The 16,034-nt window shown below is 47.1% G+C and overlaps 1 long non-coding RNA gene across 1 annotated transcript; it reads right to left on the bottom strand.

Annotated features, from left to right (window-relative positions):
- Window positions 1-15,451: 15,451 nt before the first annotated feature.
- LOC122408722 (uncharacterized) lies at window positions 15,452-15,820 on the bottom strand. The gene is made up of 2 exons (XR_006260519.1): window positions 15,712-15,820; window positions 15,452-15,607 (listed from the first exon to the last, which is right to left on the bottom strand). It is a non-coding gene; the product is annotated as an uncharacterized lncRNA (long non-coding RNA).
- Between the last annotated feature and the right edge of the window lie 214 nt (window positions 15,821-16,034).

Below are 16,034 nucleotides of genomic sequence, written 5' to 3'. Positions count from 1 at the left end.
CAACCCAGGGTTGAATCCCATTGGTGGACATTGAACCCAGGGCTGAATCCCATTGGTGGACAGTGAAACCAAGGGAGAATCCCATTGCCGTTCAGCGAACCCAGAGCAGAATCTCATTGGTGGACAGCGGAGATACGAACCCATCGTTGACTATCTGGATTGTGAAAGTCAACTATCGAAATGGTTGACCATTAGTTGGAGTCACATAGAGACGCTGGGTAGAGGACTGGAGAATTTAAATGGCGGGCCTCGCGAACGGGATAGTCAATTGCCCAGCGTAGACGGGATGGCTAACGTCGGTAATGCAGATTTTCCACTAACCCCAAACGGTAAGTAGGGTAGGGAGGCCTTGTCGAGAGAGCCTACTGGCGGGAGACACGTAGTTTTGACGGGAGAGCGCGCGGGCTAGCCGACCATCAGTCAAGACAGCCAACCATCAGGATAGTTGAGGTCGACTATCAGTCGGGACAGCCAACCATCAGGACAGTTGGGGTCGACCATCAGTCAGGACAGCCAACCATCAGGATAGTTAAGGTTGACTATCGAGATAATCGAGGTTAGAATAATTACCCATCGGGATAGTAGAGGTTAGTCAGTAGAGGGCCGCTTGTGAAAGGTAGTTCCACTTGTGGGCTGTAGAGCGCGCAGTGACGTATCGATCACACAATCAAAGTGACAGTTTACCCCCTCTCGTATGTCGCTGCTAAGCAAGCCGTAGCATACGAGAGAGATGGCCGGGAAAGAAATTCTTTCTGATGACATTTATGAACATTTGTAGATTACATGGACTCTTGTAACCAGAGTTACTGTTTCATAAAACTTTAGAAGACGTAACAATTGGAGGTTATCTGGGGAGGCAATATAAAAGCGTCGCGTGGTGATAATTTTTGTCGAGTTTCCTGGTCTGTGCGTAAGACCGTGGTTCGAGCATACCGATAGCGACACGGCGGCTCCCTCCGGCACTAAGTGTACTCCGGCCCATATGGTTCCAGGTAAATCTCTGCTCTCAGGATAGTTGAGGTCATACACGGTTGATCACATATTCCACATACATCTCATCTGAGTGGTGCAAGCAGACTCTTTTCCGTGTTGAGTTAATCGTGTTAGGGATAGGGTGCCGTTGAGCAACGACGTTTATCGATCGTTGGAGCCGCGGCTGCGGAAGGTAGACACTATCGGAATAGTCGGCCGTCGGGATAGCCAACTGTTGGGGTAGCCAGCTATCGGGATAGCCAACTGTCAGGATAGCCAACTGTCGGTAATGGCCTACTAAACACGGCCCAATATTTCGACCCGAACGAACCCAGAGTCGAATCCCATCGCTGGAAATCCCAGTGGCGGGAAAGCCAACGAACTGACGTTAACCATCGGAATAGTTGCAGTTGACTATGTTTGTGGTGAAGTTGACTACCGGAATAGTGCAGTTGACTATGTGTATAGTCGTAGTTAACTATCGGAATAGTCGTAGTTAACTGTTGGAATAGTTGCAGTTGACATGCGAACATTTGAAATCAACTATAGGAATAGTTGTAGTTGACTATTGAAACAGTTGCGGTTGACTATTGGAATAGTTGACGTCAATAAACGGATTTCTCGTAATCGATAAGAATCGTGGAAGCAGATCTGACAGGTGCAAAAAAACCTCCGCCTGTTTTGCTATTAATATATTGCGCACCGCGTGACACTTCGCAGTGCATCATCGACGGTCGAAGCGATGGTGCGGCGGCGCAGTTCCGTCGCGAGAAACGAACGCTCAGTCAGATGAGAAAAGATGAGAGATGAAGTTAAACGCAAGTACATGATTCAGAAGGCGGATAAACAATCAAGGGAAAGAGCTATCACCGAAACTTTTAAACCCATCGTCGAACCTCTCGAACGTCTTGTTAATGCAAGTAAGAAGCCTAAGACCTCTCACGATAAGATGGAAAATTCCTTCAAAACATTACGATACAGAAGAATGGTCGAAGTAGAAAACGACTCCCGTAGAAGAATGGCCGGAGCAGATACCGACTCCCGCAGAAAAATGGTTTGAGCAGAAAACGACTTCCGTAGTAGAGTGGTCGAAGCACATAATGGCTTCATCGACTCGGGAGTCCTGCGACTGGCAGTAAATATTCTCCTAAACTCTTGCAGAGCACACACAGTTCCGTTGATCTATACGGACATAGTCCAGCTGATCTCTACGTGAACAGAGTCCTGCAGGAGCTGATTCACGCAGTGCTGACCCACGCACATTTGACGAATATTATGAGGTGCTGGAGGATAGGAAAGGAGTATCGGCTCCTGCCGTCAGCAAATATCTTCACATGCTCCACACAAACAGAAAGAAGTATCTCGACACAACTTACGGAGTTCGAAAACTACCGTATGGTAGAACGATGATCGGAGACTCACCCATTCGTTTCGAGAAGGAGAGTGTTGTCGTGGGTGATGACAAGTATCAATCGAGCGTCGGCTTGTTCGAATTGCTCTTCAGAAAGGAGCCTGACCCCCGGCTCGTTAGCGCGGAAGACCGGAACACGTATGGAAAGATCCTGCAAAGCACTGACGCCCACAGGAAACACTACAGTCCGGACGAAGATATACGCAAGAAAAATAGTAGCAAGTGCAAGAACTACGTGGCACTCTTCGGAGGGCAGAAAACAGGTAGTGTCTTGCCTCGATACAAGGTCGCGCGAAGGGACACGCGAATGAACTACGCATACTGGGACGACCCGAATGAGCTGGTAGATCGACTGCTGGTGGCCGAACGATCGGCTGGCCACGTCAACGAAATCTTCTCGATCATCGAGGAGTTGCGCGAGGCCAGTATCGCTGTGTAGCTGGATTCAGGGACGCAGCAACGTCAGGTACTACTGGCATGAAAAGGAACGAAGTTATTACCGTCAAAGTCTAAACATTGCCTCGTGAACGCCGTCGCAAAGCACTCAAGTTTTAGGTCGGTCACACGGTGAGTCGAGTGGTGACTTCGACAGTAACACACAAGCTGAAGGACTACTGAGCCCATTGCCATAAGTTTCTACGAAGAAGAGCTCTTATGAGTCCCCTGAGATGCATTTCGTGGAGAAAAAAGAGTGGAGTCTACGTAAAGTGATTCGATAACTCGCACAATAGTTGGATAAATAAAACAGATTTGTAATTTTTGCTAAGATTTGTTCCAATAAATAAAGATTATTTATAATCAATGGTGGATTCAATTTAATTTCGTTACCGTCCATGTACTTTGGGAGTTCGTCGGTCTGTAAAATCTGTTCGAACATCATCGGATCCTTCTCGAACGCGTCCGTGATGCGTTTCAGTAGGAAGACATTTTTTGTCGAGCCTGGCGATGGCTGTCGGGTCATATCCGTGATTTATCTCAGATCAATGCCTTGAACCGTTTACGCACAAAGCTGCCAGTTTCTTCTCAAGCAGGAACTATTTGAGCATTTTTCCGACGTTGTCCATCGTGCCGATGTCTGAGGTCGCGTGTGCTGCCCACGCCCCTTCACAGCTCCAGAGTGTCCCCAGGGCAACATATCCGTTATATTGTGGCATGCGTCTTCGTCAGTCACGGGGTACGTGATGGACACATAGGGCTTCCAGCAGAACCACGGCAAGTTCATCGTCAAAGAACTGGCAGTGATTTTTTTGTTCAAGCCACCATGATACGATCTCAACCAGAATCAAAAGTCATGCATATCTGACTCGAACTATGCTGAAAACGGGGCAAGTACCCTACTACGAGATCGGGAGTACGTGGTAAACGTACAGGGCTTCCAGCGGAACCACATCATGAAGCGGTGACTCCACGGACTTTCTTCTTCGAGTCACCGTGGTACGATCCACTCCTAGGTGCAAAAGCATGCATCTCTGACTCAAACACAACTATGGTGAAAATACGGCACTTACCCTACTACGAGATCAAGAGTGTGCCTCGGTCGATTCTGCACAGCACCATCCAGGTAAAGTGAGGTTTCAGCGATTCGGGATGGACTCTGAAGTCGCCGCGTGTCGGCGATGCCAAGAGCACACGTTTGACTGTGCCACTCAAGACGTAAATAACGACCGTGTGTTTTCTAATCATTGACTGCAACTATTCCGATAGTCACTGCAACTATTACCATAGCCAACTTCACCTATTCGGATAGTCAACTGCTTCATACTTTTGTCATTTGATGTCATACTTTTGTCATTCAACTGCTTTTGATAGTCAACTATTCTGATAGTTAACTTTAACTATTCTGATAGTGAACTTTAACTATTCAAATAGTTAACTAGAACATTAGTTGGATTTCCCGCCACTGAGATTCGACTCTGGATTCGTACAGATCAAAATATCGGGTCGTGTCTGTTCGGCCATTTCCAACACTCGGCTATCCTGATAGCTGAATATCCCAACCTCGACTATCCTGATAGCTAACCATCCCGATAGTTAGTTATCCTGACAGCTGGCTATTCTGATCGCCGACTAACCTGATGGACGGCTATACTGATTGCTGGCTATCCCGACAGTTGGGTATTCCGCAAGCACCATCCGCAGCCAACGATTCGGGCTCGACGAACGTCGTTGTTCGAGACATCGTCGGCACCCTGTCCCTAACCCACACTGCGCCCTGACCTTGCGCAAGATTCTACTGGTGAGCCACCCGTCCATTGAAAGATCGCTGTTTCATCGCGACAGTGGGCCCTGGAACCAACCAACGTGGCCTCTCATCGTCGTCACTTGTACAGCGTCGCCAAATAACCGGAAAAATGACCCCTCCGAAGTCGTCCAGTGCAGCCTCCAGGGAAAAGAGTTGGATTGCATCACTCAGACGAACAATGTATCTCGAATGCTGAATACGTAATCAACGTGACTATTCTAACCTCAACTATGTTGATAGCAGAGAACATAGATTTACCTGGAACAACGAGCCCTATGGGCTGGAGTCCGCTTAGTGCTGGAACTAGCTACCGTGTCACTATCAGTGTGCTCGAACCACGGCCTTACATACAGGTCTGGAAACTCAGCAAAAATTGAAACCACACTGTGATATTGCCCTCAAATCCAACTGTTACGTCTTCTGAAGTTTTATGAAACTGCCGTTACAAGTCCATGTAATTTACAAATATTCATGAATTGCATCAGAAAAATGACAGGAAGAATTTCTTTTCCATACGAATCGGCCATCGCTCGTATGCTATGGCTTGCCGGGCAGCGACATATGAGAGAGGTGGAGGGGGTTGCCCGACACTTTGAATGTGTGAAGCATGTCGCTGCGCGCTCTATAGTCCATAAGTGGAACTACATTTCCCGCGGCCCTGTTGTTCTCTGCTGATGGTTGACTATTCAAACCTCAACTATCCCGATGGTCAATCTCAGTTATCCTGATAGTTGACCTCAACTATCCTGATGGTCGGCTAGCCCGCGCGCTCTCGAATCTCCCGCTAAAACTGCAGCGTTCTAATCTCCCAGCAGAAGGTTATCGCGAGGGCGCCTGAGCTTCCAGAAGGAACTCTGCTATTGGCTGTTCTGATCGCGGGGCCCGCGCGTTCCAATCTTCCACTGAAACTGCAGCGTTCGAATGACTCACCAAAACTGCTGCGTTCTAATCTCCCGCCAGGGATTTTTCGCCGAAAACTATCCAGCGCTTTCAATTTCTCACGACTCGGATTTTCAACGATGGGTTCGTATCTCCGTTGCCCGGGTTCTCGTCTGCGCTGCTCGGGTTCGTGTCTCCGTTGCTCGGGTTCGCGTTTTTCCTATCAATGGGATTCTACGAGTTCGTTTTGTTAAAAGCTTGTCAAGTGAGAAATAATGTTGGGTTTACGGACCGTTCGGGTTTACCGACCATTTGTTTCGGTTCAGTAGGGCATTGACGATGTGTGCTTGGGTAGGGTTTCGATCGTCTAGTTGAACTTATGCATCACTGACGGTTCAGGTTAGTCGACTATCCTGATGGCCGGCTATCTTGATCGGGAGCACGCGCGTTCGAGTCTCCCACCAATACAGCGGAATCTTCCGCCAGTGGGCTCGGGTTGCAAATTAAATTTCCCACCGTCCGTTTGGACATCGGCCGTTTGGTAAGCCATTACCGACAGTATGGGTTATAGTCAGCCATCTTGATCTCTATCCCAATAGTCGGCTATCCTGATCGCTGACTATCCGGAAGCTATTCTAACCTCAAGTATCCTGATAGTTGGCTATTCCAACCTCAACTATTTTGATAGTCGGTTATTGTAGCCTCAACTATCCTCACAATTGATTATTCTAACCTCAACTATCCGATAACTGACCATTCTAACCTCGACTATCCTGATTGCTGACAGTCGACTAGACTATTTTAACCTCAATTATCTTTATAGTCGGCCGTTCTAACCTCAACTACCCGGACAGTTGATCATTCTAACCTCAAATATCCCGAAAGTTGACTATTCTAATCTCAACTATTCTGATAGTTCGCTGTTCCGATCGCTCCGCACGGCCCGCGCGTTCGAACCTTTCGCCAAAAAGGTAGTGTTCGAAACGCCCTCCAGAACTGCAACGTTCGAATCTCCCATCAAAACGTTCGAATCACCGCCCGGTTAACATTTCCGCATGAGGAATTCAGCTATCCCGATAATCGACTATTCCGATAGTTGGGGAATTTTAGTTACCGACAGTTAGTTTGGGGAATTTTAATTACCGACGGTTTGGATTCCCACTGAAACTGCAGCGTTAGAATCTTCCAGAAAAACTGCAGTGTTTGAATCTCCCACCGAAAATGCAACATTCGAATCTCCCGCCAAAACTGTAGTGTTCAAAACCCCCACCGCAGTTGGCTATCCCAATAGTTGGCTATCCTGATCCCACCACACACTCCCGGACACGGTCTTACATACGGGTTTGGAGACTGGGTTCAAATGTTGGTGGTGGGGGTAGATCCCTTAAGCATGAAAATTTCAGTGGAAAATCGACAACACGCTGCGCTGAGATCTTGCCTGCCGGATAATCATAATCTTCAGGTGCGACGGAGATAGGCAGATACCTCTACTGCCCCGTCCCTAGCCATCGTGGTCCATAAGACAGCTGCGCCTCTAGCGGCCAATGCAGTCTAAAATTTTCTTCAATAAGAGACCCTCCGAATTCGACCGAGTTTCCAGACCCGTATGTAAGCTCGTGCCCCCGGGTGTTTGTGGAGGGGGTATGGAACATGCATTACCGACGTGTTTAGACTCGTTTGGGAAATCTGCACTACCGACGTGTTTGGATTGTGAAGTCTGCAGTAACGTCGTGTTTGCATGGAAATCTACTTTGATAACGCGCTAGCCTCAACTTTATTGTTAGCTGACTATTCCGATAGCCGACTATCCTGACAGTTCTCTATCCTGATAGCTAGCCATCCCGATAGTTGGTTATCGTGAGGCGTGCACTTTGAATCCCCGTATGTTTGGGTTTGTATATGACTCCAACTATTCGGATGGTCTACCGATAGTCGACTATTCCGACGGTGGTTTCGTGTCTGTGCTATCCACCAATGAGATTCTTCCCTGGCTCTGCTCTCCACCAATGAGATTCTGCTCAGGGTTTGTGTCTTCGCTGTCCACGAATGCGATTCGGCCCTGGGTTCGCTGTCCACCAATGAGGTTCGGCGGTGGGTTCGTGTCTCCGCTGTCCACGAATGAGATTCTGTCCTGGGTTTGTGTCTCCGCTGTCCACCAATGGGATCCTGCTCCGGGTTCATTGGCGACAAATAGTTGACTATCCTGATCGCCAATAGTCGGCTATCCCAAGACCGGCACTTTGAATTTCCCGCTGATGGCTATTCTAACCTCAACTTGATAGCTGACGGTGGCCATCTTGATAGCTGACGGCGGCCATCCTGACTGACAGTTCCCGCCCGAAACTACAGCGCTCGAATCTCCCACCCAAAACTGTGGCATTCCAATCTCCCGCCAAAACTGTGGCGTTCGAATCTCCCACCCAAAATACAGTATTCGAATCTCCCACCAAAACTGAGGCGTTCGAATCTTCCAGCCAAAAATACAGAATTCAAATCTCGCACCAAAACTGTGGGGGTTCGGATCTCCCGCCAAAACTGTGACGTTGGAATCTTCCACCCAAAATACAGTATTCGAATGTCCCACCAAAACTGAGGCGTTCGAATCTTCCAGCCAAAAATACAGAATTCAAATCTCCCACCAAAACTGTGAGGTTCGAATCTCCCACCAAAAATACAATGTTCGAATCTCCCACCAAAACTGTGACGTTAGAATCTTCCACAAAAAACTACAGCGTTCGAATCCCCCACCGCGGAAGCATGATCTACCTTACCGACGGTCGGTAGGAACTCCTAGCCATCCTGATAGCTGCCGGTGGCTATCCCGATAGCTGCCGGTGGCCATCCTGACTGAGAGTTCGAGTTCCCGCCCAAAATTGTGGCATTCGAATCTCCCGCCAAAAACTACAGAGTTCGAATCCCCCCACCGCAGAATCATGATCTGCCTCGCCGACTGCCGGTAAACTTTAGCCACGCCGCCAGGTGGCTCTCCTGATAGCTGACGGTGGTTATCCGCGATCCCGACAGCTGGCGGTGGCCATCCCGATAGCCGGCGGCGACCATCTTGCGGCGTGCATTTCGAACCCCCACACGTTTATCAGTGACTATCCTGTGCCGGCGTGATCGACTCTGCCGGTAAACTCCTAGCCAGGTGGCTCGCTTGATAGCTGCCAGCGGCTATCCTGGCGGCGGCCATCTTGAGGCGCGCACGTTTGGGTCTGTTGGGTTAAAGCGTTCCGGTTTTGGGAACCAGAAAATTATTTTGAGATAGACTTACCATTGTAATATATCATGAAAATCTCTGAAATCCACGCGCTACTCGCTGCCTTATATGCTCGACCAGCCGACGCTCCGCACACGAGATCTCCACTACTCGAACGCCATCTATCGGCATTTGCGTGAACTATCCCACTTTGACCGTGTTTGGGTTTGATCCCAGTTCGATAACTCGTTTGGGTTAAAAATCCGCATTACCGGCTGTTTGGGCTTGTTTGGGTTAGAGTGGTCATCCTTTTATCGACTGTTTGGGTTTGGAAATCTGCATGACCGTCTGTTTGGGTTTGTTTGGGTTTGGAAATCTGCATTACCGACTGTTTGGGTTTGTTTGGGTTTGAAAATCTGCATGACCGACTGTTTGGGATTGTTTGGGTTAGAGTGGTCATCCTTTTTTACCGACGTTTGGGTTTGTTTGGGACAGAGCGGTCATCCTTTTTTACCGACGTTTGGGTTTGTTTGGGTTAAAGTGCTCATCCTTTTTTACCGATGTTTGGGTTAAAGTGCTCATCCTTTTTTACCGACGTTTGGGTTTGTTTCGGTTAAAGTGCTCATCCTTTTTTACCGACGTTTGGGTTTGTTTGGGTTAAAGTGCTCATCTTTTTTTACCGATGTTTGGGTTAAAGTGCTCATCCTTTTTTACCGACGTTTGGGTTAAAACGAGAATCCACTTTACCGACGGGGGAATCTGCTTTACCGACAGAGGGAATCTACTTTACCGACGGTCGGTAAGGTAGATTCCTACATGAGGCGGAAGCGGCCTAGCTATGCTACTCCTTCATTCTTTGTACACTGAGTTCCATTAATGCCTGGACCTGTCATTGTTACCGACCGTTCGAGTTGCAGCATATGATTTGAGCGCAGCCGAACGATTTTCAGACTGGTCTGTTACCAAAAATGTTTAACCCCATTGACAACGTAACCTGCCGAAAATCTGACAGTGTTGAGACTGTGCGACTGCAGCGGTCTGATCACGTTATCAAGCAACGACAATAATTGGAAGAACGAGCCAGCGAAGAAAAGAAATATATGAAATAAAAGTGATGACCATTCACCATTTACATTGACCATGGAAAAAATTCCATCTAATATTTCAATAGAATCTCGATAGAATATTTGTATAGATTTCTATAGAATCTCAGTAAAATTTCTCTATAATTTTAATCGAACTTGCATAGTTCCCATATAGAATCTCCATGTCATTTTTATAAATACTGTAACGAGATTTTTCCCCGCAAAGGGTCCAACCTGTCCCTTCTCGACTCACCTGACCCGCTAACGGGTGGAGGCGTACCGGCGAGGTCGGGCTGGGCGCCAGGTACCAAGGTACCGTCGGAATACCGACTTATTTTTCGCCCTACCTCGCCAAATACGACCTTCCGAGCCACCCGACACAGGTGACCGAGGACGGTCCGGCTACTCAGCTCCAACTGAGGTACGAAGTGGTAGAGGGGCTGGCCCAAGGTGAGAGTAACAACACGAGGTAACATAAAAGGTCAAAAGAGGTACTCAACGCGTAGCTATTTCGACTTAAAATGCGGTTTATTAGTCGGAGGTAGTCGTGGCTCGCCCACAATAGTACAGGAAGCAATAACAAAATTGGGTCCGATCGAACTGATAAACAAAAGAATAAAGTAACGGAATCGACCACCGAATCAGTTGTGCGCGAGGAAAGAAGTTCCACTAAAGAAAATTCGGAGTCGCCGCTGCGAGGTAGTCCAAATAGGATAGGTAAGCAGCGGCGCGTCGTGGCTTGCAGGCAACTTGACGCCTCCATTTACACAAAATTACTATGACAGAATGACGCAGGAATCGCACGCGAGAGAAATAAATCGCGATAAAGGAAGTATGGAATCACCGCTGCGAGGTAGTCCGAAACGGATAGGTAAGCAGCGGTGCGTCGTGGCTTGTAGGCAACTCGACGTCTCCATTTACAAACAAAAATTATAATGTAATGCTGTAGGAATCGCACGCGAAAGAAATAAAACACGATAGCGAAAGTATGGAATCACCGCTGCGAGGTAGTCCGGAACGGATAGGTAAGCAGCGGTGCGTCGTGGCGTGTAGGCAGCTTGACGAATTCCATTTACAAAGCAAAATATAATAACGCAATAATCGCACCCGAACTAATCAAACCCGATAACGAAAAGTATGGAATCACCGCTGCGAGGTAGTCCAGAATGGATAGGTAAGCAGCGGTGCGTCGTGGCGTGTAGGCAGCTTGACGAATTCCATTTACAAAGCAAAATATAATAACGCAATAATCGCACCCGAACTAATCAAACCCGATAACGAAAAATATGGAATCACCGCTGCGAGGTAGTCCAGAATGGATAGGTAAGCAGCGGTGCGTCGTGGCGTGTAGGCAGCTTGACGAATTCCATTTACAAAGTAAGATATAATAACGCAATAATCGTACACGAAAGAATCAAACTCGATAAAGAAAAATATGGAATCACCGCTGCGAAGTAGTCCGAAACGGATAGGTAAGCAGCGGTACGTCGTGGCTTGCAGGCAACTTGACGAATTCCATTTACAACCGAAAATATAACAACGTAATAATCGCACACGAAATAATCAAACCCGATAAAGAAAAAATATGGAATCACCGCTGCGAGGTAGTCCGAAACGGATAGGTAAGCAGCGGTGCGTCGTGGCGTGTAGGCAGCTTGACGAATTCCATTTACAAAGCAAAATATAATAACGCAGTAATCGTACGCAAAATAATAAATCCCGACGAGGGAATAATGTTTCGCCCGGGATTCTCGACTACGAAAAATCTAGAAAATAATACGCCGGAGCATAAGATAACGACATCGGCTTGGAGAGCCCGCGCGGCGAGCGCGAAGCGCAAGAAAAAAGGTAAACACGCGAGGACGACGCTGGCCTTGAGCGCGCGCTGAGAGAGAGACTGAGGCGAACCCGATAGTTCGCAGTTACGCAGTTACGAAACTTGGAAATATTACGACGTAATATTGGCCGTAATATTCCACTAAAATTCTCCTAATAAAACAACTAATAGGAATTAATGACTCGAAAAATAGCGCACAATAAGAAAAACAAAGCCGATTTGGGTCGCGATTGTTCTCCTCCCGTGATTCCTCAAACTCTAAAAATTAATACCCACGTGGCGTGAACGCGAGACTGTCGCAAAAGAACACGGCATCGTGGTTCGCCAAACAAAATGACTAGTACTACAAAGGGAACGCCAAATAAATGATTAAAGAATCACGGGATCGAACGTATTAATGGAGAGAAAGAGGAACGAGCTCACCGAGAGTTCCTCCGAATCAGCCAAGAACAACCAGGTAATCCAAAGGGCACTTACGCACGACTCACAGCACAGGATATCGATCGTAGACTGATGATCCCTCGCCTCGTTCGTAGGCAAGAGCTCCCGAATTCGCGCTATCCCCACCACTCGTTACCCCCCACGAAGGGCCACGCGCCCGTGTCCCAGCACTGGATTGTCCTCTGTCTCTCCTATCCTCACGCCTCACGTGGTATTTCGGAGTTTTTCGCGTATTACGTTGGAATGTTGTCCCCACTCCGATCCAGCGAACGAGGATCGATGCGGCTGATACGGTTCTCAAATCCCGCGCTCGAGTACAGGTCCTTCCAAATGATCGTTCCTTAGTCGCCTTCCTCTAGGGCCATTCGGCGTTCGTCTCCGGAAAGAGGGGAGGCCTCCCTCATGGATCCAAGCGTCCCTGAATCCACGGTGGGCCCACTCTTAAACCACCAGGAAATTCAGCACCTCCAACTCGGAAACGAACCCGAACCCCATTAGACGAGGCGCCGATTTGACTCGGACCGCGGTTCCCAAGGATACGATGGTGGGGTTGCAACTCTTGATTGCTACAGTAGGAGGACTAGCGGGCGGCCACCGACATTGGGCCTTTTTCCGGCGCTAGTCCTTGACACCCACTCTCAGATTTCGATGACTAAACCTGGAATACGGATCCGCACTCGAGCACGCGATTTAACCAAAAAAAGCTATTTTTATGAACCGTGCTGAGACGCTTGCGCGTTTTCCCGCGCGAGGGCAACTACGTGGGGGGAAATGGGCCAAAATGCAATAAAACGGCAATGGTATAATTCAATTATTAGGCTCTAACTCTCTCAGTCTCCTCTCTCGACGGCTTCTCGACCACGTTCACACGTTTTCACGGATTCCGCGATGATATTAGATACTTTTCGCCGCAAAAACTAAATCACAAACGGTGAAATAAAACAAACGAAAATACTTCGCCTCTACGCCAGTTGAGTCTCCGACCGGTCCAGCCCCGTGAGTCGGCGTGCGTCGGTCAAGTAGGACCGTAAATCCGGTCCACTGGTCGACACGGAACCGTACGAGTGGCGTGGCTCAAAATGTCACGTCACAATACATAATGTCTGTTGATATAATATTATTATGGAATACTTATAGAATCTCTTCTGAATTTCCATATAATTTCCTAGAATCCGTATGGAATTTTTATATGGAATCTGAAGATGTGTTAGGTGAAAACCTGGTGCGTCGAAAGACGCGTCTGGATAAGCGCATCGTCGAGAAAGATAACCTCACAGAGTTTAACTCGGCGTGAGGGTGCCTCGAACTATCTTTTAAATCTTGCTAACGTATCCAGAGCATCCGAGGATGCCCGGCGAAAATTTGGCCTGTTACACAGCCAAAATAACCTGGTGCATCGACGGAAGCGCATCCTCCAGGGAAAGAATCTCGCAGAGTTCGATAACGCTGTGCCAGGGTTCCGCGAACGAACTTTTCAAATTTCCAGACATATCCCCGGTGTTCGACGATGCCAGGCAGATATTTGACTCGTTTTGTGACCAAAAAATTCTGGTGCATCGATGGATACGTCTGGATAAGCGTGTCATCAAGAAAAACGACCTCGCAGAGGTTAAACTCTGCCACAACGTGCCTCGAACGAACTTTCAAATGTTCCAGACGTATCCAGGGTGTCCGAAGGTGCCATGTGAAAATTTGACTAATAACATAACTATTACAATGTGGTGAACCGATGGATAAGTCTGGTAAAGCCCATCATCGAGGAAGACAACCTCGAGAAATCGAACTCGGCGAAGAGTCCCTCGAACGAACTTTCGAATTTTTCAAATGCATCCAGAGTGTCCAAGACAAAGCTAGATAAAAATTTGATGCTCATCATAGCCAAAACAAGCTGGTATGTCGATGGATGCGTCTTGATAAAAGCATCGTCAAGAGAGATAACCTCACAGAGTTCAACTCGGCGTAAGCGTGCCTCGAAGTAACTTTCAAATCTTGCTAACGCATCCAGAGTATCCGACGATGTCAGGCGAAAACTTGGCCTGTTACAAAGTCAAAATAGCTTGGTGCATCGACGGATGCGTCTGGATAAGCGCATCCTCCAGGGTAAGAATCTCGCAGAATTCGAACTCTGTGCCAGGGTGCCGCGAACGAACTTTTCAAATTTCCAGACATATCCCCGGTGTCGGACGATGCCAGGTAAAAATTTGACTGGCTATATAACCAAAACAACCTTGTGTATCGATGGACACGTCTAGGTAAGTGTAACAGCAAGGGAAATAACCTCGAAGAGCTAGTCACGATGCCTGGCGAACATTTGGCTCATTGGCTCAGCCAAAACAACCTAGCGCTTCGATGAATGCGTCTGGATAAGCGCATCCTCTAGGAGAAGAATCTCACAGAGTTGGAGCTCTGTACCACGAACGAACTCCTGAATTTTCCAGATGCATTTACGGTCTCCGCCGATGCCAGGTTAAAATTTGTCCCGTTCTCAAGTTGAAACAATGTAGAGCATTGCTGGATGCATCATGATCATTGCATTGTCGAAGGAAATAACCTCGTAGCGTTCGTTGTCCGAGCAACGTTGCCTCAGTCAAACTTATTATTTCCCAGACGCATTCACAGTTGTCGAAGATGCCGCTCGACAGTTTCGCTCGTCCAGAAGCTAAAAAAACCTACGAAGTCATTGGATGTGTCTGGACAAGTAAATCATCGAAACAAGTACCGCACAGCCTCACACTTTGAGAAAGGCTGCCTCGATAGAACTTATTATTTCCTAGAGGTATGAGAATGAGACCTGATCGATTAACTATCACGAAGAAAAACAAATACATCGATTAACTATCACGAAGAAAACATAACCGTGTTTTTTCAAAAACTCATATCGTCTTCATTTTCAAACGGTGGCTCTTAGCAAGAAAGTAGATACCAATCATTACTTCCTATGTGCGAAATCCAGGTGCCATCGGTTAATTAGGTTTACCGTCATTGCAATAAAAAATTCCAACCGCCTTATTTTGCAGCAAGGCCGGATGCTCCAGAGGTCGTGTGATTGGTGCGTTTTACTCTTTACTCCATTCGTGATTTGGAGATTTTTAATACATTTTACAAAATTACAAATATTTATTGGTACAACTTCGTCAAAGGATTGTTTTCATGGGCTCGTGCGTGCTCTAAAAAACCATGAAATCATTTTGACGAATCAAGTCAAATGAATGATTCAGAGAATGGTTCGATATGGTGCGAGAATGGTTCGACAATTTGACAAATTTAATATATTGGATGGAATTCGTAAATGAAGTGAACCCAGTAAAATGATGAGAATCAAGGGTTGCAAGCCTTTCAATTCAAAGAAAGGAAACGTTGTCGAATAAATGCAGAAGTCGCTAAGCACAGTTTAATCAAGACGGCATTTCTTTTATTTTTCCAGAATACAGTTATGAATTTAATCGTTCTAATTCGGTTTTACGTTTCCTTTCTGGGCGCAAAAAACCATTCCGTTTGTCTTCATTCGCTACCAAATCATCCCTGTCCATGAGCCAGAATCCTGTAACAAACGATTACCAAATCATTGCGCTCCGGCTAATCATTTTTAATTTATTACGAATCGTCTGTTTACTTAAAATTTGCATCATAACTAGATAAATTTACCTTTGCACGCTCAATCAGGTCACTGTCGCTCATTATAAGAGGTCCTGCATCGTCACTGAAACAAATTATGAATAATAATTATCAAGAGACTCGGTAGAGTCTCGGGATAAGTACATTGACAGCCCTGTCGTCTGCTGGCCCGAGGCTCTTGCCGAGTATACTTTCTCTGAATAAAACGATTCGCCGTGGTGGGAGTAAAATTGGCAAGTGATTTTTTTGAATTACAGAAGTTATGAGTCATCTGAGGCTTTGAAAATTGAACTTTCAGTTAATTAAGAAATTCTCTTTCGATTGCGCCCAAAATCAACACGATCGGTGGCGTA

Source organism: Venturia canescens, chromosome 4 (assembly GCF_019457755.1).
Source record: "Venturia canescens isolate UGA chromosome 4, ASM1945775v1, whole genome shotgun sequence".
Classification (NCBI taxonomy): Eukaryota; Metazoa; Arthropoda; class Insecta; order Hymenoptera; family Ichneumonidae; genus Venturia; species Venturia canescens.
Note: the sequence above shows the minus strand (reverse complement) of the source record. Positions and strands in the feature narration are given on the sequence as shown.